The following is a 26,849-nucleotide window of genomic DNA, read 5'->3' on the forward strand; positions in this document are numbered from 1 at the left end:
AGCGTCGGCTGCTTCGTTCTCGGATCCGGTGCCATGGGCGAATGCCAGTAATGAATCATAAAATTAACGCAAGCTGCCGGATTTCGCGTTCAGAGCTCGAAGAGCTGTTGTTTATGATCACGAAGGTTAGAGGCTTGTGATCGGTTAGCATTCAAAAAGTTCGGGCTTCAAGAAATAAATGAAAATGCTTGACAGCGCAATATATTGCCAGCATCTCTCTGCCAAATGTGCTAAACCGCACCTCTGCAGGCTTGAGGTATTTAGGGAAGAAATCTACTGCTAACCACGCACAGCCATCGTATTGCTGAAGGACAGCCCCTACTGCCGTTGGTAAAGCGTCGACCATCAGGCGCGTTCGAGCTTTCGCAAGGGGGTGCATCAGGAGTTGCGTCGGCCAGCCGGTGCTTTGCTTTGAGAAAAGCGTCAGTGTGCTCCTCTCTCTAACAGAACTCGGGTCTCCTTTGAGTCACCGCAGAGGAGGTCACTGAGCGGTTGGAGAAACTCGGCACAGGAGAGGATAAATCCCCGATGCAAGTTTGTCACGGATCTCCCCGGAGAGCAATTGGACCGAAAGAATGGACTAGGTGACAGGTTTACCCACACAAATGCTCATTTAATACACCCTACGTGACACACTCACTAGAACACAAAACTGACAAAATTAACACAAAACACAAAGTCTATAGATATACACGAGCCGGTAACACTGCTACTGGCGTCTACTACTAGCGTTCTACTGGTAGCGGTCGGCGTTCGTGCTCACGGTTGATTCGGTGCGGCTGCGGCGTTGTGTGGATCCAGTAGCCGGCGTCGAGGCGGCGTTCGACGTGCTTGGGCTGGCGTCGCTGGCGGCGTCGCTGGCTGTGTCGTACAAGCTCCCGGTCCAAGCGCCCGTGGAGGTGATGCCGGTGTTGTTGGCTTTGGGGGCACCACCCGGATGGGTAACAACCGCGCTGGAGACACCCCTGGCCGTAGCAGGTGGTAGCGTCCTCTGTTGACTCCCTGGAACGGGCTCAGGCACGGCAGGAAGTCCATGATGCGAAGCCGTAGAACGCGAGCTCACCGGAGCAGTAGCCGGCGTCGTTCTCTTCCAGCCGATGCGTCCCTGACCCACCGGAGCTTCGGCTTCTCTGTTGTTCCCCTCGTGCCTCGCTCTCACTCGCCCTTTTATAGTCTTCGCGTTAGTACACTTAAGCATTGTCGTCGTGTTCTTCTCTTCTCCACCTATCACCTCTCTCCACCTCACCGAATGCTTCTTCCTCTTCTTTATTCTTCGGTTAATCCACGTCGTCTTCTTCACACCTCTTTCGTTCATAATTTCATTTTGGACTCTTTATTATATGTGACAAAGGCCCCCTCTCTCAAGAGTTTTTCCATAAAAAACTGCACAAGTCATAATCATCTTCAAGCCGTCCAGCCAATCGACTACATTTTGTGGCGATCCTGGATCCAGGAGTGTACGATGGGGGGCTAGTTGGTAATCCATGAACTAAGAACGAAAACCACGCAAAGGACGATACACAGGGAAGAAGTAGACAGGATGAGCGCGGATCCTGTCTACTTCTTCCCTGTGTATCGTCCTTTGCGTGGTTTTCGTTCTTAGTTCCTGGATCCAGCGCACAACATACCGCAGATGTCCAGCACACACCAAACGCACACCACTAATACAGCACACCTAATTTCGTTTTCAGAACACACAAACATCTCTGCCGCTGTCCGTTCAGAGTCCTTACTAAACATGTCGATGTCCACAACACACTCCCTTGTGTAATCACTTAACACCACCACCACCACCAACAACAAGATAGATTCAAGAGATACATTAACACAGCAACAACAACAAGATGCATCCCAGAAATACCTAGAGCTATTTAGTTGACTCTATTTGTATGCAGGTCTGATTTGTAACCTATGACCTCCGTTTTGCCTGGCCTATCCGAAAACATCTACCCCTTGATTTGGAGTAGAGCTGTGATCGTCTGTCTTCATTTACATTGGGCCTCATTAGTACGTCATCCCCTCCTGCATTTTTCCTCCCACTGCACGCAGGCACCTCGGAAATATTACCTGTCTCCTCGGCAACTACAGCACATGCTACCTTGGGGGCGTACCGTACGGGACCCCTTTCTTCGCACTTCTTCAACATTTTTACATGGAAAACGTTCTTAGTGTCATCTATCAATAACTCATAATCCATGTCCTTTTTCTTCCGCGTCACAAGGTGCAGGCCCTTCCACTGCATCAGTAACTTATGATCCGTGGGTAGCAGGACGAGAAACTTGTCGCCCGGATTCAGAATCCTGTGAATAGCTTTATTTTCATAATATCCCTTATGGCGTTCACGCGCCTTTTCCAGGCCTTCATGTGCAAGCCTGCATGTTTCCTTCAACCTGTCCCGCAACTCAAGAACGTACGTGTATGTTTTCTTGAGATCTGATGCTATCTCCTTATTAGCCGACAGCTCTTTGAGTATTGCAAGTGGACATCTAACGGTTCTCCCATACAATATCTCGTAGGGCGAGAAACCATGACTCGTTTGCGGTACTTCGCGGTAAGCGAACAAAATAGCTGGGAGATATCTATCCCAATCAGTAGGTCTCTCCTGGCACATTTTCTTGATAACATTTTTGAGGGTGCCGTTGAACCTTTCTACAAGCCCATTACACATGTGATGGTAAGGCGTTGTAAGTAACTGCCTTACTGACAAAAGGCGGTTAACCTCCTTCATTTGTCCCGATGTGATGTTCGAGTCCCGGTCACTCAAAACTTCCCTCGGGTGCCCATAACGCGAGAACATTTCCACGAGACCCTCCGCCACTTGGATACTGTCAATATATCTCAGTGGAATAGCGTTAGAATAACGAGAGGCCACGTCAACCAGAGAAAGCACATATCTATTGCCTTTGGCGGATACTGTAGAGATTGGCCCCACAATGTCAATTGCCACTCGCTGAAACGGTAGGTTGATGGCTGGCATCTTGCCCAGAGGTACGGGACCAATTCTTCCCTTCGGAACTGTGTGCTGGCACACGTTACATGAGTGAACAAAGCGCTTAACATCACTCTGAACACCCGGCCAAGAGAACTCCTCGGTGATCCTAGACACCGTTTTTTGAACACCCTGGTGTCCGGCCGTAATGGCGTCATGTCCTAAGCGTAGCATGGTCTCTCGCATATCTCTCGGTAACACCAGCTGTTGGACCCGCCTTGCTGAACTAAATATGAATTCCCTGTGCAAAAGACCATTTACCAATTGATATTCGAAGGACGTACGACACTTCTTTTTTTCACTTTTTCCCCGACTCTTTCGAAGAAGGCCTTCAGGCTTTGGTCTTCTTTTTGCCTAATTGCAATTTCGCCCGGTGTTGCGCTAAGGCACATCTCAACAGGAGTAGAGAGCGGACGATGCGTTGTTCGCGCTGTCGCTTGATCTCTTGTCTCTACTGGCGACGAGAAACTGACTGCACCCGTCTGAGCTGTCGCAGGCCTTTCCTCCTTTGGATGTTCTTCAACGTCGAGCATCCTCCACTCGGGATCGGGGTCTTCCGACACTTCTTGCACCCGTAATGTTTCCCAAGATCAGATCGTAGATGGGTTGGCCTACTCATTTTGCCACTACCTGCCCCGTATAGTATGGCGTGGACACTAGAATCCTGGCTTCAGGAATGTACCTTACTGTGCTATCTACAAGAGTGACGGCCGACGCTTCCCCTGTAAGATCCTCGTCCATCACCAGGCTTCTCCGAACCAAGACTGTGTTGGCTCCGCTGTGTCTAAGCAACAATATAGGACGGTCCCCTATTTGCCCAACAACCACCGGCATTGCTGCTTTCGACTTGGGTGTTCCACTCACCGCCTCATTTTCCAGCGGCGTTAGCTCTCCTTTCAGCTGTGCAACTTCGGGTGGCGTGACAAGTTCTACCCTTCAGTCGACAACGCCTGCAGCTCGGTCCTGCGTTATGTATCGGCGTTCATCCAGAGCATGACCCTTCCTCGTGCACCCTTGACACGCAACCTGTGTTTTTTGAGCAGCCCTACTAGTCTGACAGTCAGCTGCACGGTGTGCCCCCTTGCCGCAGAGAAAACACCTTACTGGCGCCTTAGATGCACCGCCATATGCTCTTGGTTTTGCCGCATCTGTCTCTGGGATCTTTTGGGTTTCCTCCCTTGCCTTACTCAAATTTCTTTGCCCTTGAGCCTCGAGAAATTGGCCTCCAGTGGCGGGGAACTCTTCCAATGAACACAACTTTCTTTCTTTCAGCAGTAGCGCTAGCTTAGAGCTGCAGCATGCTACAAATTGCTCTGTGACCAGCTTGTCACGCACCCCTTCACAACTCTTTTCTGTGTTTGGCATATCAAGCCAGCTATCAAAATAGTTGGTTAGCCTGCAGGAAAACTGCTTAGCGGTTTCCGAATCCTCAGGTTTCACGGTCCAAAATCTCACGAAAACCCTCTGCCGTAAACCTGAATCTTTGTAGAAGTGCCTTTTTCACTTTCTCGTAGTCCATAGAATCAGCAGCAGGCATACTTCGAAACACAATCAGCGCCTGTCAAACTCCACACATGATCAATGCCGTGGCCCATTCACAGCGCTCACAGCCTTGCCCCAAAGGCATCCGCTCGAATCGTTGCAGATATGCATCCAAATCATATCCCTTGCCATCAAAAGGACCCTTCAGCTTTCTTTTACAAACTCTAGCCGGTCTAGGAGATTCTGTACCCGCTAAGGAACGCTGATCATTGTGCGTGATCTCCTCCTATCCCCCCGCGACATGCGCCTGTTTCCACAAAAGGAACTCTTTCTCCCGTTCTATCCTTCTTTTCTCCTGTTCTACTGCCTCGCGAGCTCTTCTAGTCTCTCGCTCTTCTTGCTCGCGAGCTCTCTCATCTGCTTCGCGAGCTCTTTTATCCTCACGCTCTTCTGCTTCGGAGGCGTCTGCGCGAGCTTGCGTCCTTTCCTCTCTCTGCCTATCTGCCTCCTCTTTCTGCTGGTCGCAGAGACGCATCGTCTCTTCCTTGCTTAACCCAAGCTTGAGTGCCAGTTCTAACGTTGTTCCCAAATCCATACTTCCTGCCGCCGAGAGATCGGAAAAATCCTAGACAAAGCAATAAAGAAACAAGGAAATGAATCCTGGCATAGGCTCGCCACTTATCTTTGTCATGGATCTCCCCTGAGAACACTCTGACTGAAAGAATAGACTAGGCGACAGGTGTACCCACACAAACGCACATTTACTACACCCTACGTGACACACACACTAGAACACAAAACTAACAAAACTAATACAAAACACAGACTAAATACACACGACCCGGTAACACAGCTACTAGCGTCTACTACTAGCGTTCTACTGGTAGCGGTCGGCGTTCGTGCTCACGGTTGATTCGGTGAGGCTGCGGCGTTGTGCGGATCCAGTAGCCGGCGTTGAGGCGGTGTACGACATGGCTGGGCTGGCGTCGCTGGCGTCGTCGCTGGCTGCGTCGTACAAACTCCCGGTCCAAGCGCCCGTGGAGGTGATGCCGGTGTTGTTGGCGGTGGGGGCACCACCCGGATGGGTGGCAACAGCGCTGGAGACACCCCTGGCCGTAGCAGGTGACAGCGTCCTCTGTTTACTCTCCGGAACGGGCTCAGGCACGGTTTAATTTAGGGTGGGAAAGTCCTTCATTACTTGTACTCGTGAATCAAGGGACAGGACGTCGAGAAGTAGCACGATGGCCGAAGAATTCCAGGCTTTCCTTGCTGAAGATGCATTTTTGAGGTATCAACACTTGTGCATGTTCGTCTAGGCGCTTGAAGAGGAAGCGGAGCTGGCTCTCGTGTTGAGTGAGGTTTGTTGCTTGCCATCAAAACCTTGTCCAGATACACGAACACAAATATCAGCCCGCGAGTTAACGCGCCCTTGGAGCACTGGTATGTTCGTGCTGCGTTTTTCAATCCGTATTCCATGCGCGCAAACACAAAAAGGCCAGAAGGTGTTACTACAGCCGTATAGGGGATGTCACTAGCTTCGACGGTCATCAAATCAATATTGCTATAGGTTTTGGTTCCAGCGAAACGGGCACTAAAATCCTGGCTGTAAGGCAGTGGATGCTTATCGGCCGTAGTCCTAGCGCTTATGGCAGGGTAATCACCACAGGACCGCCAGTATTCCGAGTCCTTTTTAGGGAGCATATCTAGCGCAGAGGATCAGTTGCCAGAAGCGGGCTGCATTATGCCGAGGTGCAGCATGTGTTCGAACTCCCGGTGAGCGATTTTCAGCCTCTGTCCAGCAAGCCGTCGGTACCGGGCTGCGACAGGTGGTCCGGTGGTGACTATATGGTGCGTCCCCTTGTGCCTCACGGTAAGCTTTGTGTTGCGCGGCTTCGTGAGCATGGTGAATTCGGCCAGTATCCTTTAATAGGTTGAGGTAAGACAAAACGAGCATATTTCAGAAGATGACAGTTCGTCTTCACTCCGAGTACTGTGAGCGACCTGATACTGTCTTTCAGCTGACGATCACGAACGCTTACGTCCAGGTTGAAGTAGCTCAGGAAGTCTGCCTCAAACATGGCAAAGCTGGCAGCGGTTAACACGAAAATCCATCTGAACAGGCGTCTGAGTCCAATGCAATGTCCACTGTCACTGAGCAGAGGCTTTATGACGTAATCGCGGTGTTGTTCAGCGCGTGCAAACGAGATGTGAACTTGCCGCATTGGTTATTTCCGGCCATTGTAGGGACGATGGAAATCTTGGCTCCAGTGCCCACCAGCAGTTGGGTGCCACTGACGCAGTCAACAACAAGGAACAGGCGGCTGAGCTGCTGGCCGGTGTCACACGCGGTCGTCAGTGACTGACTGGAGCGTTTCCCGTGCGTGATAAAGAATGCGTGCACCAGGTGACTCGTTCCCTAAAACGTTGATGGCACTAGCAGACGCGGCGATCATCTTCGCTGGACTGGCTGCGGGACTGCGTCCTTGCTCCACATGATGGTGGGCGGCTGTGTCTGGAACATTGTCGTTGAGTTGAGTGGTTGTAAACTACTGGTGGGGTTAGCCTTGCAGTTGCTGCCGGCAATTGCTCCACCGTAGTGACACTTAAATAGAAATCACTGAAACACTGTCCGCAAAAACCCAAATAGACACTCCTGAGGTCACCATGTGGAGGCAAAATCCGTGTCCTGCAGGTAACGAGCTCCAGCGGAGGTATTGAGCTTTTCAACACAAGAGATAGCTGATAGATTCTTGCCTCCTGATGAGACAGTCGGTAGGCCTTCTCGACAACCCGTGCTGGGGAGGTGGACACCGCGGCTCACGAACTAGTCAGCGATACGGTCAGCCATTTAAGTGAGCCTGTCGAGTGTCATATCTTCCGAGCCAGCTAGAATCAGTCGCATGGAGTGTGGAAATCGCTGGAGGAGCAGTACTCGAAGGTTGGGAAGCTCCCCCACTTGACACCCAGTAGTTGCCGCATGCAGTGCAGCAGTTGTGTGGGACGTTCGTCCCCAAGTACTTCCTTACCCAGGCTGCCGGATCTGCCTTGTTCAGAAGTCTTGAGGCGCTGAAGCACGGCGCTCTTCAGCTCCTCGTATGGGTCCTCAGGCGGTGTAGACAGAAGTATGTCGTCTATGACGTCGGCGATGTCGGGAGCCAGCACAGCGACCACGTGCAGATGTTTCGTAGACTTCGACATGATGCTCTGGAGCTGGAAGCGAGCAGCGACTTGGCTGAATCATACTTGTGGTTTCTTTGGAAAATTGCAAGATTTAGCTCTGCGGCCGCGAAGGAAGGCGAGCTCAGTGTGGTCGGTTGTTCGTGGTCGGGCTTAGAGTTTCGATGTGTCTGGGTCAGCAGTTTAATAGAAAGGGCTTCGGCTTCGCTGCAGCATTTAAACAGACGTGCTGACAACATGGAGATTCAGAGCAGACTGATTTTATTCTTCGCAACAACGAAACAAATTCGAAAAGAGAGTGCGGAGCCAACGAGAGAGAGGGAGCAGAGCGATAAGACGTTTTAATGATGGCGCGGAGATGTGAGGCATCTCAAATTATCGACGAGCGGCGTAGATGGGCGAGGCATCTCCTGTGTCCGACCCACACCTGCGCCAGCGCATCCCGCTGCCTCCTCTCCTTGTCCCTGACAAATGTGAAGTCATTTTTGCGCGATATGTCCAGTCATACATGGCGGTACAAGGATGCCAGTGTGCTGAGGGCGCAGGAAAAGTAATGTACCGGATTCTTTTGACACGTGGCAAGTAGAATGTAAAGATTCCGTCAACAAAAAGTGAAAAAACAGAGAGATTACCTGTGCATTGTTAGGATACTTACCAAACCCTGCTAGCTGTTGGTCAGCTAATACTAACTGTAAGCTAAGAGCGGGGATCGCCCAAACCCTAAGATTGCAGAGGCCCGATTGATAAGGACTGAAAGAGCAGCGTGCAGTAGTACACCATAACGTTTTGCAAAAATGAAATGTCGTTCTTGGTTGGCCTTCGAACGCGCATGAATTTTCGTCGTTTTTTCTCGTGTGATCGCTTCTATACAGGATCTATACAGGTTGAAATCTTTAAGCGATACCAAACTAGCCTAGAAACTCGTAATGGCGAAGCCCGTTACAAGCAAATAAAAATCTTGTCTACAACAAAAGCCATTCTTGGAAATGCCTAAGTAGGTCCTTAATTTTGTAATCTTAAAAACAGCAAGCTCCAAGAAAACTATGAGCTCATTATAGCAACCATAATTATGAAGAAATGAAAAAAAAACTGCGTGAAACACAGCGGACAAGGAAGAAGACAGGACGAGTGCTGACTATAAGCAGAATTTATTTGAGAAAACACACGTAAATATACAGAATGGTCTGCAACCACGGTCTCATGTACGTAGATAAAACTTGACACTGAAAATCATTCATATTCGTCAAGATATGAGATTTCACGCCTATGGATCACAACAGACGGGGTGCTCCAACACATGGCGTTACCAAGCGTGTCAAAGACATTTTAAGGCAATCCAGGAACTATAGAAAAGGCCTTAAATACAGCTTCGAAACTCCGTCTGAAGGCATGTTGCAATTTTCGGATTTAGGGCTGATTCTGAGGAAAGACCATGGTTGCTAGAGCTTACTGCCGAGGTCAACCAGGTCATTGATGAATTAAAACTCTGAGCATTCCAAGCTTGTGAAGTTTAGTATAGAATAATCATCATCATCAGCCTTACTACATCCACTGCAGGGAAAATGCCTCTCCCATGTCTCTAATGTCCCATGTCTCCCATGGCATAGCAGTGCCAAGTATTTGCTCGGCGGTGTTCAAGTTCTGCGAACGTGCCATCGAGTATAGTTTGCAAGAGCACGGCTACAAACTAAAGTCAGCCGGCTTTCCTAACGATGTTATCCTGCTAGCGTGTAGCAAGAACCTTAAAAAAGTAAAGTCGAGTGAAAGACCAGAGACTACAGGGGCTCCTGAAAACAGAAAAGGAAGTTCGCCGTGGTGCCATACACTCATGGGCTGTCGCATCGCCCAAAAACATGTAGGAAACAGGTAGTGTGTGGAAGTGGTGTTCTCCGCGCGCATGAAACTGGGTGGCCTTTGTGTAAAAGTGGACAGAAAATTAAGAGTTCAGAATTGAACAAGCGTAAGCAGCACGGAATGCTATGTTAAGCATAAGGTACCTTTCCTTCCATGTACAGAAGGTGTCGCTTATAATGTGCCTTTCTCGTGTGGGAAAACTATATTGGCCAAACAGGTAGATGCCTGAAAATACGGCTGCAAGAATAGAATAGTTCCTTGGGCAAAGATCTGTCCTCAAATTTTGCACTGCACGACCAAAATAGTCACCCCAACCCCCTTGCACCCCACTGATCAACGAAGTTTCGGTCTTATACAAGCGATAAAGATTATTGACAAAAGAATTGGAGGAAACATACCTCATCCAAAGAACCGCGACACATGCGTAACCAACGAATCTGCTGTAATCCATTGGCGTGGAATCTCATATCTTCACGAATCTGAAGAATTTTCAGTGTCTGGTTTTATAAATAATTGCGCACCTCGTTGCATGACTATTCTGTGTAGTTATGTGTGTTTCCTCGCATTAATTCTGTTCATAGCGCTGGTCCCGTCTTCTTTCTTTTCTGCTGTGTTTCACGCTGTTTCCTCATAATGTCCTAACAAATAGCTCGGCTTTCCGTGTTACTGTAGCAAGCCTCAGTTCATTGGCATGGGAAAATTCACAGGTGTTAGCAAAAACTTGGAAGTTGCAGATGTTTTGACAAAAATATATTTTCTTGTACACCTTCTTTACGAAGAAAACAAGCTCGCATGGCCCTCGTTCGATCTTGTTAAAATATGTAAGATCGGTTTTATGATACTTTTGAAACCATGGGTGGGTTTACCAAACAAATTAAGCACGCTTTAGCTTCTAGGCTTTTCCACACTGAGCTTCGCTGCATGCTCTCGAAGAACCGTTCACCTGACCAGTGAAGCCGCAAAACCTTTGCCACGCCACCCGGAAGAGCTGTCGAGTGTCTGCTCCAATCCATGCGGGAGACGGAGTGGACTGGATAACTTCGCCTAAATTGATGCAAGGGGTTTGGTGACACGGCGGATAATTGTGCGTAACAGTCTGAGCTTGCTCTCAGATCACCCAGCAGATCCGCCGCTTGCTTCGTTGTGCATGAAACGTTAGCATACACTAGGACACTCATTGGCGCCAACCCCTTTCTCGACCTCTAACCATGCGCTTGTACATGCGACGGCAGCCATGAAGACAAATTCAACTTACGCTGTGTCTGAAATTGAAAACAAGCGGGAGGGTAAACTTAGAAGGTTGCAACGAAACAAATACGGCCAAATAGAAAAGTTGAAGGCTCATTCGCGTGTCTGCGCAATAGGTAAATATGACTTACCGGCCGTGGACACCTCTGCGACCAAAAAGAGCGAAAAGTAAAATTATTTTAGTAGAAGCGACATGAAATATAATTTCACGGTATATCTTAATTGCATTATTTACTCGGATTCTTCTCACACTTGATTCCAGAGCATCACACGTGTTACCCACAATTATAAAGATGTCAGTCATTTTAATTTCCTCGTTTCCCGCCTCAATGTGCAAAATCTCGCTGGAGCATTCGGTTGTTATTGCGACTATGTAAAGACATCAGCTATCGAGTTCAGTGCAGGCGTAATTACAACTAGTGAAGTGTGAAATATATGAGCGTGCTTACATAAAGCTTCTTTAAACTGCTTCTTTACGGCCCTCATCTTATATTAGAAGCGAACGACCAGCATAAAGAAAGTAGAATTACATCACGTACATTCATTGTTTTACAAGGGCTTTGGGTTCAGTTAAACATGCCTGCGTGTCTAACGCCGCGCGACTGTGGGCAGCTTGGTAGGCAAGAAAACAACGCCACGCGCTTTTCGCGACTAAATTATGTGATGGAACAGTGATCGACTATGCATACACATTACAGGAACCGCTTACTAGTATCCGCCACTGCCGAACAAGCCTTAGCGAAAATGAAACCATGCAGAAAATTCCTCAAGGTAAATAATCAGTAGGCGAAAAAATGTGTAGGCGGCTACGGTCCGCCTTCATTCTCAGTGACTCCAGTTGATATCATTCGCTTATTACCCAAAGAGATGCTCTAACAAGGTTACATCACACTAAAAACTGATGTCACATGACACTGCTGCTGCTGTTGCTGATAGGAAGAAAGAAAAGGAAAGTGCGCAGGCCTGCCTACTGGCTCAAGCCGAGCCACGCTCGCTGCCGAGTGCTGAAAGTAGGAGAGCTAAAGGATAGGAGAGCAAAGATAGAAAGAAAAGGCCCGCGCGAATATGCCCCGGGCCGATCCCGAAGGCAGTGCAATACCGAGCCGACCCGTGCCGGAGTGCTTCAAGCCGAGCACACCGCCATATTCCAAAAATAAGTTCAATATCTTGTGGCCAAGGACCCGCAGCAGATATTAAATCAGGTTTAAGAAGCAAAGGTGGACTATTTGGTGGTTAACAAGGGAGTGCATATTGCAACCGCGCAAAACGACGAGGGACGAAGAGAAGAATGCACAAGACACAACGCGTTGTGTATTGTGCATTCTTCTCTTCGTCCCTCGTCGTTTTGCGCGGTTGCAATATGCACTTCTCTATTAAATCGGGTATAAGATCATACCGCATGCAGCTGTTTCCATACACTCCCATCACAGGCACGCGCTTTGCTACTCGGTTAGTCACTACCAATTATTGAAGCGAAAGCTTCACTGGGCTACCTGCGGCGCGTTTCGTATACGCCGGAATTCGAACTTAGCCGAAGCACAGGTGATCTTCCGCGCGCCGTAGCCGCCGCCTGGCGCCGTTCGGGAGTCCACTGATATATCTGAGGCAGTTACTGTGCCATTTCCTTTCCTAAAAACCAATTTTCGGAACCAATCTTCAATTTTCTTTGAAAGTAAAAGAAAGGCGCATAACTGGCCCCTTGGGACAGTGGACAGCTCAATCGCGCTTTAACGTACGTGGCGGTAGTGTCATATGTGCGTCGCATGCGTTAGCATTCACAACGTTGTAGCAGAAACACGGCAGTCAAACTAAAGACCGTCGGCGTTTATTTGTGTTCATCGCCGTTGTCGTTGACAACGTTCTATATTCCGATGATTTTGAAGAAAGGAAGGTGCATAACTACCTCCCGGGAACAGTGGACGCCTCAATGGCTCTTTGAAGTACATGGCGATTGTGAGAGAGCTGTGGGCTGCAAACGTTGTGCCGTACACATGGCGCTGCAGCAATAGGCCACAGCGTTCATTGGGTGAAGAACCTCTCGCGATCAAATATTAATTTACCCGCCGCGGCGGCTCAGTGGTTAAGGCGCTCGGCTGCTGCTCCGGAGCACTCGGGTTCGAACCCGACCGCGGCGGCAGCGTGTCGATGGAGGTCAAACGCAAAGGCGCCCTTGTGCTGTGCGATGTCAGTGCACGTTGAAGATCCCCAGGTGGTCGAAATTATTCTGGAGCCCTCCACTGTACGGCACCTCTTTCTTCCTTTCTTCTTTCACTCCCTCCTTTATCCTTTTGATTAAGGCGCGATGCAGGTGTCCGCCGAGATGTGAGACAGATACTGCGCCATTTCCTTTCCCCTAAAACCAATTTTCAATTTTTTAAATTTAACTGCCACCTGCAAGATGACAGGGTGGGCGCACTGAAGTCAACGTTACACACGCCAAGCCGCGTCTAGTTGTCCGATACACCTCGCTCTCTAACCAGGTTTAGCAGTAATTGAACCGGAGCAAACTTTTTTAATGAATCGCAAATCGCCCACATACTCATTATCAATAGCATACAGTAGTAAGCTAGCATGTTATGTGAAAGTCCGCGCAACATACATATAAAACCCCGCTTTAAAAGGGTAAAGTCGCGAGCAAAGACTAGCACTAGTGACGCGCCGACAGGCCGGAAGGTAGCAACGCTAGGCGCTGTGGTTAGGAATACGTCGATAACGAATGTGCCAGGGGTTTTCGCAGAGAACTCCGCCACGTCAGCCGCGGGGTGCGATTTTCGCCCCTCCGGCGACGTCACTGTGGTAATCTTTCTTACCCGCGACTCTACCTGCGTGGCCTAGGAGTAGCGTGTGTAAATCTCAATTAAAGGGTCAGGGGTTCTTTTCGCCTCTCAATAGCCCAAGTTGTTTTCATCGCAATTGTTTTACATTATATTGTCGCATAGAAGACGACGACTGAGACCACGAGCGGGATGCTAGCAGAAGACGGAGCTAAAAAAATTAGCGGTGGCTTAGCTCTGCTACGCCTAGTATACGTAGCGAAAGGGGCCATTATCTGATACAGCCTGACTGATGTCAGCCTGTGAGCCTGTCAGTCGTGGCGAACAGCCCGGGCAACGAATTCGGGGTCTGTCGAGTTCGTCTCCCGAAGCCTACGTTGCTGCCGCAACGAACAAGGCTTTTCTTCTTTCATGGCTTTCAACTGACGGCCGAGCGCATCGCCTTCTGTGTTCATTCGAACCCATGCGCATGTTCAGTAAGGCGCATAGATAATTGTAGCATCAACGCACAGCGGGGGCGGAGGCGAGGCGGTGGAGTAGACGGCGGTGGCAGCGGCGGCGCAGCAGTGACGTCAAACGCGGCGCAGTAGGAGCTGACGGCCAAGGCGGGCGAAATCGCCCTGGCTAGAGTAGTGTAGCTTCCGCTACAAAAACGCAGGACTCTTTCCGACAGTGCACAGCGAATCCCGAGCATTAACACTCCTGTTCATCGCGCTAGCCGCCGCTTTCTAAGCCTAACCCCGGAGTACATCCATCTACCGGGCGGCTCTTCAAGCATCCAAGTTCGCCATGTTCCCGAAGGCATGGCACACATCACACCTACGCCGCTGACTCGCCACACCCCAAGAGGCCGGAGTGCTTCCGCGGGAATGCGTTCGAGGATGTGGAAGACTGACTCGACCAGTTCGAAAGGGTCGCCAGTTCAACCAGTAGAGCCCAGACCAAAAACTGTCCAACGCTTATTTAGCGCTTCAAGAAAGCGCCAGAATTTGGTTTGAATGTCGAGGCCACCTTAACAACATGAAGCGAGTTCTGCCGGCAGGTAGTAGACACCTTTGCGAGCCCTGGTTGTCGAGAAAACGCACTGCGCCTGCTTGAAGCGCGCATCCAGAAGCCGAATGATATTCGCGGCTATCTTCGCGGAGGGCATGGCCCGCCTCTGTTACCGTGCCGATCCGGACACGAGTGAACAAAAGAAGCTACGGCGTCAAATGCGTGGCGTCAAGGAGCAGATCTTTGCCGGCTTGGTACGTAACCCGCCTACGACCATCAGTGACTTCGTCAAGGACGCCACAACGATCGAGCGTGCCCTCCACAGACGGCACTGCCAGTATGGCCGGCCGTACGACGGCACTCCTACGAGTGCGGCGGTGCTGACAGGAGCTAGTGGGAGTGCTCGGCGCAAACTCATTCAAGAAATTGTCAATGAAGAGGTGCAGAGGTTTACTGCTCTGAAGGCTCAGCCGGCAGCGGCCATCGCAGAAATCGTGCGGGACGAAATTCAGAAGGCCCGTCACCTTTTGCCCCGTACGAGGACTACACACTGGCAACTGCACGGCTAACGTTACTCACCTATACCACGAACCAGAACATGTCAGTTACACTGCCGTCGTTCCCAAAACATACCACGGGCCATATCAAGAACCACAACCTGTCAACTACGCTTCCGCCGTTCCCGAATGATACCACGGGCCACCTGTGAGCTATGCAGCAGCCGTTCGTAGCCAGCCGCCAGGCCATGCCATGTCAAGCTCACCTTCCCGTCAGGAGACGCGATTCTCCCAGGGAGACCTGTGGGCACCGCATTAAAGGTGCTCTCAACGGCGTCGAACCGACATGTGTTGCTCCACTGACAGCCTACCTCTCTGCCTCTACTGCGGGCAACCAGGCCCTGTGTATCGGTACTGCCGCTACCGCGAGAGGAGCATGCCTTTGCTCCCGATTCTGCTCGCCGCCATTTCGACGCTGATTCTGCGCATATGCAGGGCCACACAACGAACAGGGAAGCTGACTCACGTGAATATCGCCACCGCTCGCCATCCACAACGCGTTATTCGTCGCAGCCCAATCGTAGCTTTGCTGATGTTAGCGGACTGCGGTCTCCATGCCCTCCCCTGGAAAACGAACGGCCGCAACCTTACTGGGGAGGCTGCAAACGCACAAAATTCCTCAAAGCTCTCTTTACCGGCTACCGCAACACGTAGTTCTGACTATGCTCTTATGACTGATCTTGTCGCTCTACCGCCAAAAATACCACACGAAACGAGCAGTCACGACGACGGCACAGATACCGCCGACCTTGCGCACTAAGGCTTCAAATGCGAAATACACGAGAAACTCCCCCCAAAATTGTTAGCGCCGACCTCGCCGTTTTCATTGACGGGCAGGAAGTACACGCTCTAGTGGATAATGGGGCCAATTTTTTAATTCTGAGCCACAAAGTAGCCAATAAACTGCGCAAAGTTAGAACTTAATGGACTGGACTCGTAATAAGAAGTGCTGGGGATAAGCTGCTGGCGGCGATTCGAAAGTGAACTGCCCGGATAAGCATTGGCAATGCGGTGTTCGTTGGCACCTTCGTCACCCTCTCCGACTGCATCAAAGACCTTGCTTGGGCATGGCTTTCTGCGGTTTCATGGGGTCGTAATCAACGTTAGGCACAGTGTCATTCAATTCGCCCTGTGTTTACTTTCCTGCTGATGCCCCTACGTGTTGCCGATGAAAAAGGTGACATTACCTCCGCGAGCCTGTTCTCTTCTTACTGTGAAGTGTGATGTGGTTTATACCGGGAATGGCGTCACCGAGCAGACAATCGGCCTAATCCTCAGCCGTGGTGTTTCTAAAGCGCGTGGGCTAGTCACCTTGGCCCAATGATACACTCAAATGCTACTGACCAAGTTAAGCGGCGAACGCCAGCAAATTCCGAAAGATACAACTGTGGTCTTTTTCGACAGCTTACCAAATGTTTAGGACTGTTTCAACCTGCAACAAGAAGCATCAGTTTTCAAGGCGCCCGCACCCGTCGTCGACGTCAGCCCAAGTTTGTAGCATTCAGAACGGGCCTGCCTTCTTGACCTGATAGGCGAATTTCGAGACTGTTTCGCTTCAGCGTCGAGGCTCGACCAAACGCCTTTGACCAAACATCGGGTTTTCACGGACGACACGGTTTGCCCGATGCGACAGAACCCTGACCGTGTAGCTCCGAAAGAACGTGAAGCAATCTAGCGCCAGGCGACTGATATGCTCAGAGACGATGTTATCCAGCCGTCGCCGGGCACCTGGCGTCCCCCGTGGTACTTTTCAACAAAAATGATGGCATCTTACTTTGTACTGACTGCAGTAAGCTCAATTAGGTACCCATACCGACGTGTACTCCTTCCCTCGCATCAACGTTTCGCTTGAGCGGCTGCGGCACACACGTTGCTTCTCATCAATGGACCCGAAAACCGGATATTGGTAAACATAAGTCGACGAGCGGGACGGGGAGGAGACAGCGATTTTTACTTAGGACGGGCTGTATAAGTTTAAGGTTCTTTGATTAGTTTTATGCTCGGCAGCAGCAACCTTTCAGCGACTGATGGACACTGTCCTCTACGGAGTCAAATGGCAAACGTGGCTTGTGGGCCTTGACGACGTCATCATATTTTCGGCCACCTTCGAGGAGCACCAGCGCCGTTTGCTCGCCGTGTTTCAGGCCTTACTGTCTACGGGCCTCACACTAAAACTTGAGAAGTGCCACTTTGGTTACGAGGAGCTTCAGTTCTTAAGCCATGTAGCTAGCCAGGACGGTGTGCGACCCGATACCGCGAAGATCTCTGCAGTCACCAAGTTCCCAACACCCACGCACAAGAAAACGCTGTGGCGCTTCCTGGTCCTTTGCACCTACGTATTACCGCCGATTTATTCCTGGCTTCTCCGATACTGCCTGGCTATTAACTTCACTAACAGGCTACAAAGCGGCCTTTACCTGGGGTAAAGAACACCTCTTTTTACTGAAATCCGGAGATGCCTACAGTCGCCACCTGTACTGGTGCACTTTGATGAGGATAACCCTACGCCTCTTATGACAGATGCGAGCAATATGTGTTTAGGTGCTGTGGTTGTGCAACGTCAGAATAACGCGGGGAAAGTGATTGCTTACGCTCGCTACGCGGAGACGAAAGATCTGCCTAGGGGCGCAGCCACCGAAGTAGCTCGGTTTTTTTTTTTAAATATTCTCCTGAGGCACGGCGCCCCGGCTCTCATCATACACGCCAGAGGAACTGCGTTCACTGACGAAACTGTGGCGACCGTTCCCCGATTCAGCGGCGCCAGTCACCGTCAGACGACGGCCTGCCATCCTCAAACCAATGGATTGACGGAACGCCTTAATAAGACCCTCGCTGATGTGCTTTCTATGTACGTCGTCGTATAGCACAGAACTGGGCTGCAATTCTCCCGTACCTTACATTGCCTACTATACTGGCCAGCAGGAAACCACTCCCAAGACACCCTTGAGCCTTCTTTATGGGCGACCAGTGTTCCTATGCTGGATGCAATGTTGCACCGTAACGCCGACGACGAAGTTGTAGGTCAGGCGCCGACGTATTTACCCAACGCGCAGAGCAAGCTCTGCAGCTAGCGCGTGTGCGCATCAGAAGCCAGCAGGACTATGATGCACGACGGTATAATCTTCGCCATGGCATGCTATGAACGAGGAGGGTGTGGGTCTGGACGCCTATCTGCCGCCGTGGACTCTCAGAAAAACTGCTGCGGCGCTACTTCGGACCCTACGTCGTTCAACCACGCTCAGCGATGTAACGTAGCAGGTGGCGCCAGATAGGTGTTCGACATCGGAGCGACGCCAGCTCCAAGCCGGCGTCGAACATGTCCGCATGAAGCCATACCATTTGTAGTGAAACCATTACTAGTTTACTTTTACTTGCCATCGTGACAATGCCTCCTGGGGAGGAGGCAAATGCCTCAGGAAAGACGACGGCGACTGAGGCCACGAGCGGGAGGGTAGAAGAAGACGAAGCGGTTGTTCCTTAGGTCCTGCTTGGAGATCACTCAGACGCGACAATATACTTGCATGCCGTCGTTATGTTTCAGATATATTGCCACTTTGAAATCACAGCTTGAGTAACGTTTCATTTCTGCCGCTCCACGTCTGATGTCACACCTTTCCGACTAATCCGAATGTGGCGATTGAACAACCTGGAAGGCGAGCGGTCGCCGCTGCTCTATCCACTGAATGGAACCCTCAACGCTGTCGCGTTAATAAAGGCAACACTAAGCTTCCCTATGGAGCGCATAAATTTTTGAGAACAGTCAGTTACTGCGCGCGGTGTTGCGATGTCTTGCACACCTAGCGCAGAAGAGCTACAATAGATGTCGACTCGATACGCTGCGCTACCTGCGAGTAGTTCACAGGCGACATTTGGTTGTGAATGCTTTTGAGCATGTCAGGGGCTTCTTTGTGGCACCGACGACATTTCCTCTGTCGAGCGCAGTGGCGCCCGAGAAACCCGAGCACCAGCAGGACTACGTATGGAGCGCGCGGCGCGAATACCTGCTCCTCGAGGAGTGCAGGACGAAGCCCGGGATAAGAATCCTGGAGACCGGGGGAATTGGGTGGTTCCGTAGAGTGAGTGTGATGGGAGATGGGGTTAACGGTGTTGTGCGGCCGGGGGCGGTAGACGAAGAGTTCTAATTTGGAAAGGGATCAGTCTAAGCCGCGCGCGCGAGCGTATGAGTTGATATTAAGGGCCGACTGTGGGTTGTGTTCTGTGTCGGGATTACTGCCTCGATTTGCCCAGACAGTGATGTCGTAAGCATAGAGGCTTAAATGTGTCTGGTACTTGGGTGAGTTGGTGGGGGAGTTGGAGAAGGGCCATGTTAAAGAGGATAGGAGACAGTAGAGCAACTTGAGGAGTTACCCGTGCTCCCGAGACACCTGGAAGCCGATGGATGCCCAGGGTGAGTGTGGCTGTGCGTTCGGACAGGAAATCTCGGGCGTAATTGTACATCCGCGTGCATCCGCCTAGGCAGTGGGGGCCTTCTAGGACCGCTGCGTGGGTATTGTTGTCGAAAGCTTTTGTTAGGTCGACGGCAACGATAGCCTTGGTGTCGCCCTCGGGGGAGTCAAGGATGTGGTGCTTGAGCTGTAGGCACGCGTCCTGGGCGGGCAAGCCCGGGCGGAAACCGAACATGCTAGAAGGCATGATGTAGTTGTTCTCCAAATGCGGGTTGAGCCGGGTCTGTAGAACGTGCTCCATGAGCTTGCCCACACATGACGTAAGAGATGGGACAGAGGATAGGAGAGGAAGTGGTTTGCCGGCTTTGGAAATAAAGACTACTTTGGCGTCTTCCCACTGATTGACATCTGAGCCACGTCCTTTACTTCCACGGCGCGCACGGCCGCGCTATACAAACTCTCCGGACCCAGCAAGCCCGCCGTCGCATTGGCGCGTGGCGAACTAGCACGCGGGTGTGCGGGAGCGCAACACTCTCCTCCTCACCCAAGCCTACATCAAGAACCACACGGCGTACTCATTCCCCTACCTCCCTCTAAAGCAGAAGGAGCGGGACCGCAACAACGCGCTCCTCAGAAGCTGCATTGAGGTCGCCCTCAGCCTACCCCTAGCACCTGTAATGCCGGGCACCTCAACCTCGGAATCAACAACCCGTTTCAGTGCTGGCAGAAGCCACTCTAGTAGCATAGCTAACTCGCCTGTCGGGTACCGCGGCAGGCCACTCTCTGATCTGCCAGCTAGGCATCACCCCGATTCCCCTTCCTACAGAGGGGGTCCCCTACCTCCAGACCGGCGCTCTCATTTCATCATCCTTCCGATCCCAAACAACATGCACCTCGAGCACGACGGAGATCGCAGGGCAGCCCGCGCCAAAGCCCTTCAAAAGCTGCACGGCGACAGTTATGAGTTAGCCTGCGTGGACGTGGCAGCGTACTTGTCGAACTCCCGCTTGGTCCTCGCTATCGCTAACAAACAGACCCGATTATTAGCATCATGCTCGATCACCACAGACTGATCCGAAATTGCAGAAGAAGCGGCCATTGCGTTCGCTGTCATCTCCACCTCTGCAATCGAAATTCTCTCCGACTCAAAATGCACGCTATCCAATTTCACCGAAGGCATGACATCCCGCACCACGGCTCGGATTCTACGCTTCTAAAATTCCACCCGCCCCATAACCCTTTTCTGGACACCCGCACACGCAGGCCTTCCGGGTCACCAGGAGGTCCACTCCCTCGCCCGAGGTCTCACTTTCTGGGCCGGAGTTGGACCTCCTCCACCATCCCAGAAGCGTCTGCTTACGTTCAAAGATATTAACACCTATGTATTACCGAGATACCCGGCGCGTTTACGCACCACCGCCACCCTCTCTAACCTTAACGGAGGCTTCTCACTGGCGTCGGCGCCAGACCCACTCCCCCTACTGCTCCCTACTATATTCTCCCTCATGCCCCATACCCCAATCAATTCCTCTCCTCGTGTGAGCTCTGCAGGAAACCGAAACACTTTCTTCCCGTCCCCCTCACATGTCCTACCTTCCCACACCCTCCATCCCCAGCCATGCCGAAGTCATATTGGTAGACTCTCCTGGCCAGCTCCGCTGCTGCTGACCAGCGACGGATAATTACCGACGCCCTATTCAACACTGCGCTGATCACGCTCCCTAGAAAACTTGACGGCATAGAGGGTATTAGACCTACCCTGTATGCTGATAACGTCACGCTATGGATGAATCACGGATCGGACGGGCAGATCGAGACGGCCCTACAAGAGACGGCTCACGTCGTAGACGCCCAAGCCCATTGGGCAGGACTGGAATGCTCCCCACAAAAGTCGGAACTACTGGTCATCCGTAATAACGGATGGGCCTGCAAAACTGAGTCCAATAGGATGCAATTGAAAACCCAAGACAACGAAATTCTGGAAGTAGATATGATACCAGTGTTTGGAATGCTTATACAATCCAGCAGATGCAACAAAGTAACGCTGGACAGTTTCACGACCTCGGATAAGCAAACCATAAGGCTCATTAAGCACGTGGCCACTGGGCGGCAGGGCATGAGAGAGCGCTACACATTTGGGCTCGTTCAGGTTTTTTTCATCAGTCGGCTCGTGTACGCTATCGCTTACCTGGATATCAAGAGAGCAAAGTGAAAATCTGAACTGCCTGATAAGGCAGGCATACAAGAGGGCTCCCGGCCTCCCCAGAGACACGCCCACCGCGACAATTCTGTCTCTTGGGGTCAACAACACCCTTGAAGAGCTCATCGAGGCACAACTGACATCGCAAGAGCAGCGGCTGAGGCAGACAGATACGGGGTTCTACATTTTGCGAAGCTTAGGCATTCAGGACGAGGACCCTTCAGGCCCGGTGATTATACCTACAGAGATGCGCGAACGCATTCGCGTCAAACCTATCCCCAAGAACATGCAAGCGGACAGTCACGGAAACCGGAGGGAGGCCAGGGCGAAGACGTTAAACAAACAGTATCAAGGGGACGATAATGCCGTGGATGTTGATGCGGCACATAACAGGCAAAGACGCTTTCGCTGTGAGCGCGGTGAGCATCTCCCGCAGGGTAGCAGCTACGGTGGTCACGGACCGAGTTGAGGCCGAAGAGGCTGCAATAGCACTAGGGATCGTTCAGGAAGGCACCGGCACAATTCTCAGTGATCCCAAAACGGCCCTTCGCAAACTCGCGAGGGAACGTATCTCCGCCACTGCATACAAGATTATTCGTGCGATGCCAAAAGATAGGAAGGAAGTGGGTCTGGTATGGGTCCTGGTCCACGCGGGCGTTCCAGGGAGCGAAGCCGCTCACCAGTATTTTGAGGTTTTGTCAGCCGAGCCGGTGCGGGGGTCTCGGACCCGGATTTCCCAGGGGCGAGACGCTAATTACATTTCAGGGCATAACCAATTATTACAGGGAGCTTACTGCGAGCCTGCCTCCTCCGCACGTTTCGCTGAGCCGCGAACAGGCTACCACGTAGAGGCGACTGCAAACGCGGTCGCAGCCGAACCCGTGGACGTGTTCCATTATCTTTCCTGATTTGGTAAATCCGTATTGCCAGCTGTGCGGCGAGACTGCCACCTTAGACCACATAATCTGGGACGGCACGGAGGATCCGCCTCCGTCAGATATAGTCACATCGCCAACGCTTGAAAAATGTGAAGCTGTTCTCGCCAGCCAGGGCCCGGACGTTCAGTCCCGGGCCAAGGCTACGGCAAGAGCGCAAGAGGTCGCCGACACACTAACTGCCGGCCGCCTGGAGCGGCTGAAGTGACCCAAGAATATCGCCTGAAACGGATAGCCCTCTAAGGGCTACACTTTGCTTTTTAAGGGCAGCCCCCTAAGGGTTGCCTCGTGCCATGTTGGAGGGTTTTCCCACTCTGTATTGCTTGGAAATAGATGTTTTTCACCGCCACCAACACCACCACCTGCTCCGCTTCCATCGAACATTGTCTGCTTAAAGATTCTGGCGTCGCGCCAACTGTGGCTTCCACCATGTGTTTTATTTTAAGCGAAAGCTTCACTGGGCTAGCTGCGGTGCGTTTCGCGAAAGACGGAGTTTGACCTTCAGCCGAGCCGCAGGTGCTTTGGCTCGCGACCTCGCCGCCGCTGGGCGCGGTTCGGGTGTCCACTAATATACGTGAGACCGTTACTGTGCCATTTTCGTTCCTCAAAACCAATTTTGTAGCGAAAAGCAGGGCATCTTTAACGTGCACTTACATCGCCCGTGTGCTGTGCGATGTCAGTGCACGTTAAAGATCCCCAGGTGGTCGAAAGTTTACCGGAGGCCTCCACGGCGGCACATCTTTCTTCCTTTCTTCTTTCACCTCCTCCTTCAACCCTTCCCTTACGGCACAGTTTGGGTGTCCACCGACATATGCAAGACAGTTACTGCGCCATTTCCTTTCTTCGAAAACCAATTTTCATTTATCCAGCGAAAAACTTCACTACGCTAGCAAAGCAGTCATTTCTTAGGCCAGAGAATGACCTACAACGACCTTCAGCCCAACTACATTTATCCCTTCCTTACTGCATGATTCTGGTGTCCACCGATATATGTGCGACAGTTACTGCGCCATTTCCTTTAACTAAAACCAACTTTCATAACCAATCTTAATCCCCGCCGCGGTGGCTTAGTGGTTAGGCGCTCGGCTACTGATCCGGAGCTCCCGGGCGCGAACCCTACCACAGCGGCTGCGTTTTAAGGAGGCAAAACGCTTAGGCGCCCGTGTGCTGTGCCATGTCAGTGCACGTTAAAGATCCCCAGGTGGTCGAAATTATTCCGGAGCCCTTCAGCACGGCATCTCTCTCTTCCTTTCTTATTTCACTCTCTCCTTTATCCCTTCCTTTACGGCGCGGTTCAGGTGTCCAACGTTACATGAGACAGATACTGAGTCATTTCCTTTCCCTAAAAACCAATTATTATTATTATTATTATTATTAAAACCAATTTTAAAAGCCAATCTTCAATTTTCTTCGAAAGCAATGGAAAGGCGGCTCATAACTTGCCGCTTTGGGCAGTGGACACTTCAATCGCCTTTAACTTTAATCTACATGGTGGTAGTGACAGATGTGCACTGCATGCGTTTGCATTCATAACGTTCTAGGAGAAACGCGGCACTGAAGCTATAGACCGTCTGCACTCATTGTATTAATGCTGTTGGTGTTGACAAAGGTCTAGACTCGAATGATATTGTTACTGAGAAACGTTTGACGTAAGCAGGGCTGGTTTCCTTGCTTTAATTAGACGTGCAAGACGTTAGCGCGCAAGGCAGCAGGCAGCACGAGAGATGAAGAAGACGAAGCATCTAGCCCCGAGATGGCTGTAGGCTTGCCAACTGCCAGGAAATGCAGTTTAGCCGCTGTATGGCGCCACTAGAGTAGTTAGTAGCGTAGCATTGCTCCCCCTCTCTTGAAGAAACCGACTCGGTGTGGTAGCAATTGCAGGCAGGACCACAAGGGTAGTCGCACGTGTCTGGCGTGTGGTGCAGACACGCGCGAGGGGCTAGCGGGCGTGGTACGGCTTCATCCGAGCGACGTGGACAACTTCGGAGGTCGGCCGTCTAGAAGAGCGAACTGTTCCTTGGGGGAGAACTTCGTAGGTAACTTGACTGAGCTGGCGGAGCACCTCGTAGGGCCAAAGTATCTGCGTAGAAGCTTCTCAGAGCGCCCCCTCATGCGGTTTGGGCTCCACACCCAGACTTGTTCGCCGGGCAGGTAACGCACATTTCGGTGGCGGAAGTTGTAGCGCCGAGCATCGTGAACTTGCTGGTGCCGGATGCGCTGTCGAGCGAGTTGTCGGGCGGCCTCAGCGTAACGAACAAATTGGGCAGCACCCATAACAGAGGGGGTAGCGCTAGCTGGAAGCAGCACTGCATCAAGTATGGTTGTGGCTTCGCGACCATGTACTAAACGAAATGGATTGAAGCATGTCATTTCCTGGACCGCAGTATTATAAGCAAAGGTGACGTAAGGGAGTATGGCGTCCCAGTTCCGGTGGTGCGCGTCGACGTACATAGAAATCATGCCGGCGATCGTCTTGTTGAGCCGTTCGGTGAGGCCGTTCGTTTGAAGTTGGTAAGCGGTTGTTTTGCGGTGACTGGTGCCGCTTAGGCGCATAACCTCCTGCGTAAGGGCCGAGGTGAACGCTGTTCCCCTGTCAGTTAAAATGATGGTGGGTGCACCGTGACGAAGCACAATGTTTTGAATGAAAAAGTTCGCAATTTCGTCAGCAGTACCACGGGGAAGAGCTTTAGTCTCACAGTATCGGCTGAGGTAGTCGGTGGCGACCACAATGTAGCGGTTACCCAGAGAGGACTCCGGAAATGGCCGGAGTATGTCCATGCCAACTTGGTGGAAGGGAACCTGAGGCGGATCAATAGGCTGGAGTAGGCCGGCTGGCTTAGTCGGCGGTGTCTTGCGACGCTGGCACTCGCGGCAAGTTCTTACGTAACGTTTCACAACTGCGGCAACCCTTGGCCAGTAGTATTTTTGCCGTATTCGTGCCAAAGTTCGACAAAAACCCAGGTGACCAGAAGATGAGTCATCATGGCTCGCCTGCAGGAGTTTGTCGCGAAGGGCCGCAGGCACGAGGAGTCGATAGCCAGCTTCTGTTGGACTGTAGTTTTTCTTATACAGGACGCGGTCACGTAAACGACGACAGCCCGCGCGAAAAGATTCGCGGGGGAGACTGAGCGCTTCCTTCTAGATACTCAATGAGGGGCCGTAGTTCGCTGTCGTCCCTTTGGTGTTGAATGAGGATGGACGTGGAGATGGCACCAAGAAAAACAGAATCGTCGTCGGGGTCAGCTCGGTTGTTGTCGATAGGAGCACGAGGCAAACAGTCGGCATCACTGTGCTTCCTACCAGACTTATAGACGATGGTGACGTCGAATTCCTGAAGTCGAAGGCTCCAGCGTGCAAGCCGTCCCGAGCGATCTTTGAGGTTCGCCAGCCAACACAGCGAGTGATGGTCGCTGACGACCCTGAAAGGGCGGCCATATAGGTACGGGCGAATTTTTGTTACTGCCCACACAATGGCCAGGCATTCTTTTTCGGTGGTAGAATAGTTCGCCTCAGATCGTGACAAGGTGCGGCTCGCGTATGCGATTACGCGTTCGAGACCATCCTGCCTCTGCACAAGGACCGCACCGTGGCCGATGTTGCTGGCGACTGTGTGTAGTTCAGTGTCGGCTGACTCGTCGAAGTGTCCAAGGATGGGCGTACTTTGGAGACGAGTGCGGAGGTCTTCAAAGGCTTGCTGTTGCTCCAGGCCCCAGAAGAATGGTTCGGAATCTTTCGTGAGTCGCGTGAGGGGGCTCAGCGATCTGGGAGAAGTTCTGCACAAAACGCCGATAATAGGCGCACAGTCCCAGAAAGCGGCGCACACTGCGCTTATCGGTGGGCATAGGAAAAGCAGCCACGGCAGCAGTCTTATCGGGGTCTGCGCTAACCCCTTTAGCGCTCACGAGGTGGCCCAGAAACTTCAACTCTTCGAAAGCGAAGTGACACTTTTCGGGCTTCAGGGAAAGACCGGCCGACCGAATTGCTTCGAACACAGCGCGCAGGCGTCTCAGGTGCTCTTCAAACGTGTCAGAAAAGATGACAACGTCATCCAAGTACACGAGACAGGACTGCCATTTGAGATCGGCAAGAACGCTGTCCATCATCCTCTCGATGGTTGCAGGAGCCGAGCACAGGCCGAAAGGGAGCACCCGGAATTCGTAGACCGTCCGGTGTAATAAAGGCGGTCTTTTTCCGGTCGCGTTCGTCCACCTCGATTTGCCAATAGCCGCTTCGT

The 26,849-nt window shown here is 51.6% G+C and overlaps 1 long non-coding RNA gene across 1 annotated transcript in view; it reads right to left on the minus strand.

Annotated features, from left to right (window-relative positions):
• Window positions 1-10,881: 10,881 nt before the first annotated feature.
• The window catches only part of LOC144097581 (uncharacterized), an 86,996-nt gene continuing 71,028 nt past the window's right edge, over window positions 10,882-26,849 (minus strand). Inside the window, exon 3 of the long non-coding RNA XR_013307075.1 lies at window positions 10,882-10,896. This is a non-coding gene — a long non-coding RNA (uncharacterized LOC144097581). The remainder of the gene's footprint in view (window positions 10,897-26,849) is intronic.

The sequence above is a fragment of the Amblyomma americanum genome, chromosome 7, assembly GCF_052857255.1.
Source record: "Amblyomma americanum isolate KBUSLIRL-KWMA chromosome 7, ASM5285725v1, whole genome shotgun sequence".
Lineage (NCBI taxonomy): Eukaryota > Metazoa > Arthropoda > Arachnida > Ixodida > Ixodidae > Amblyomma > Amblyomma americanum.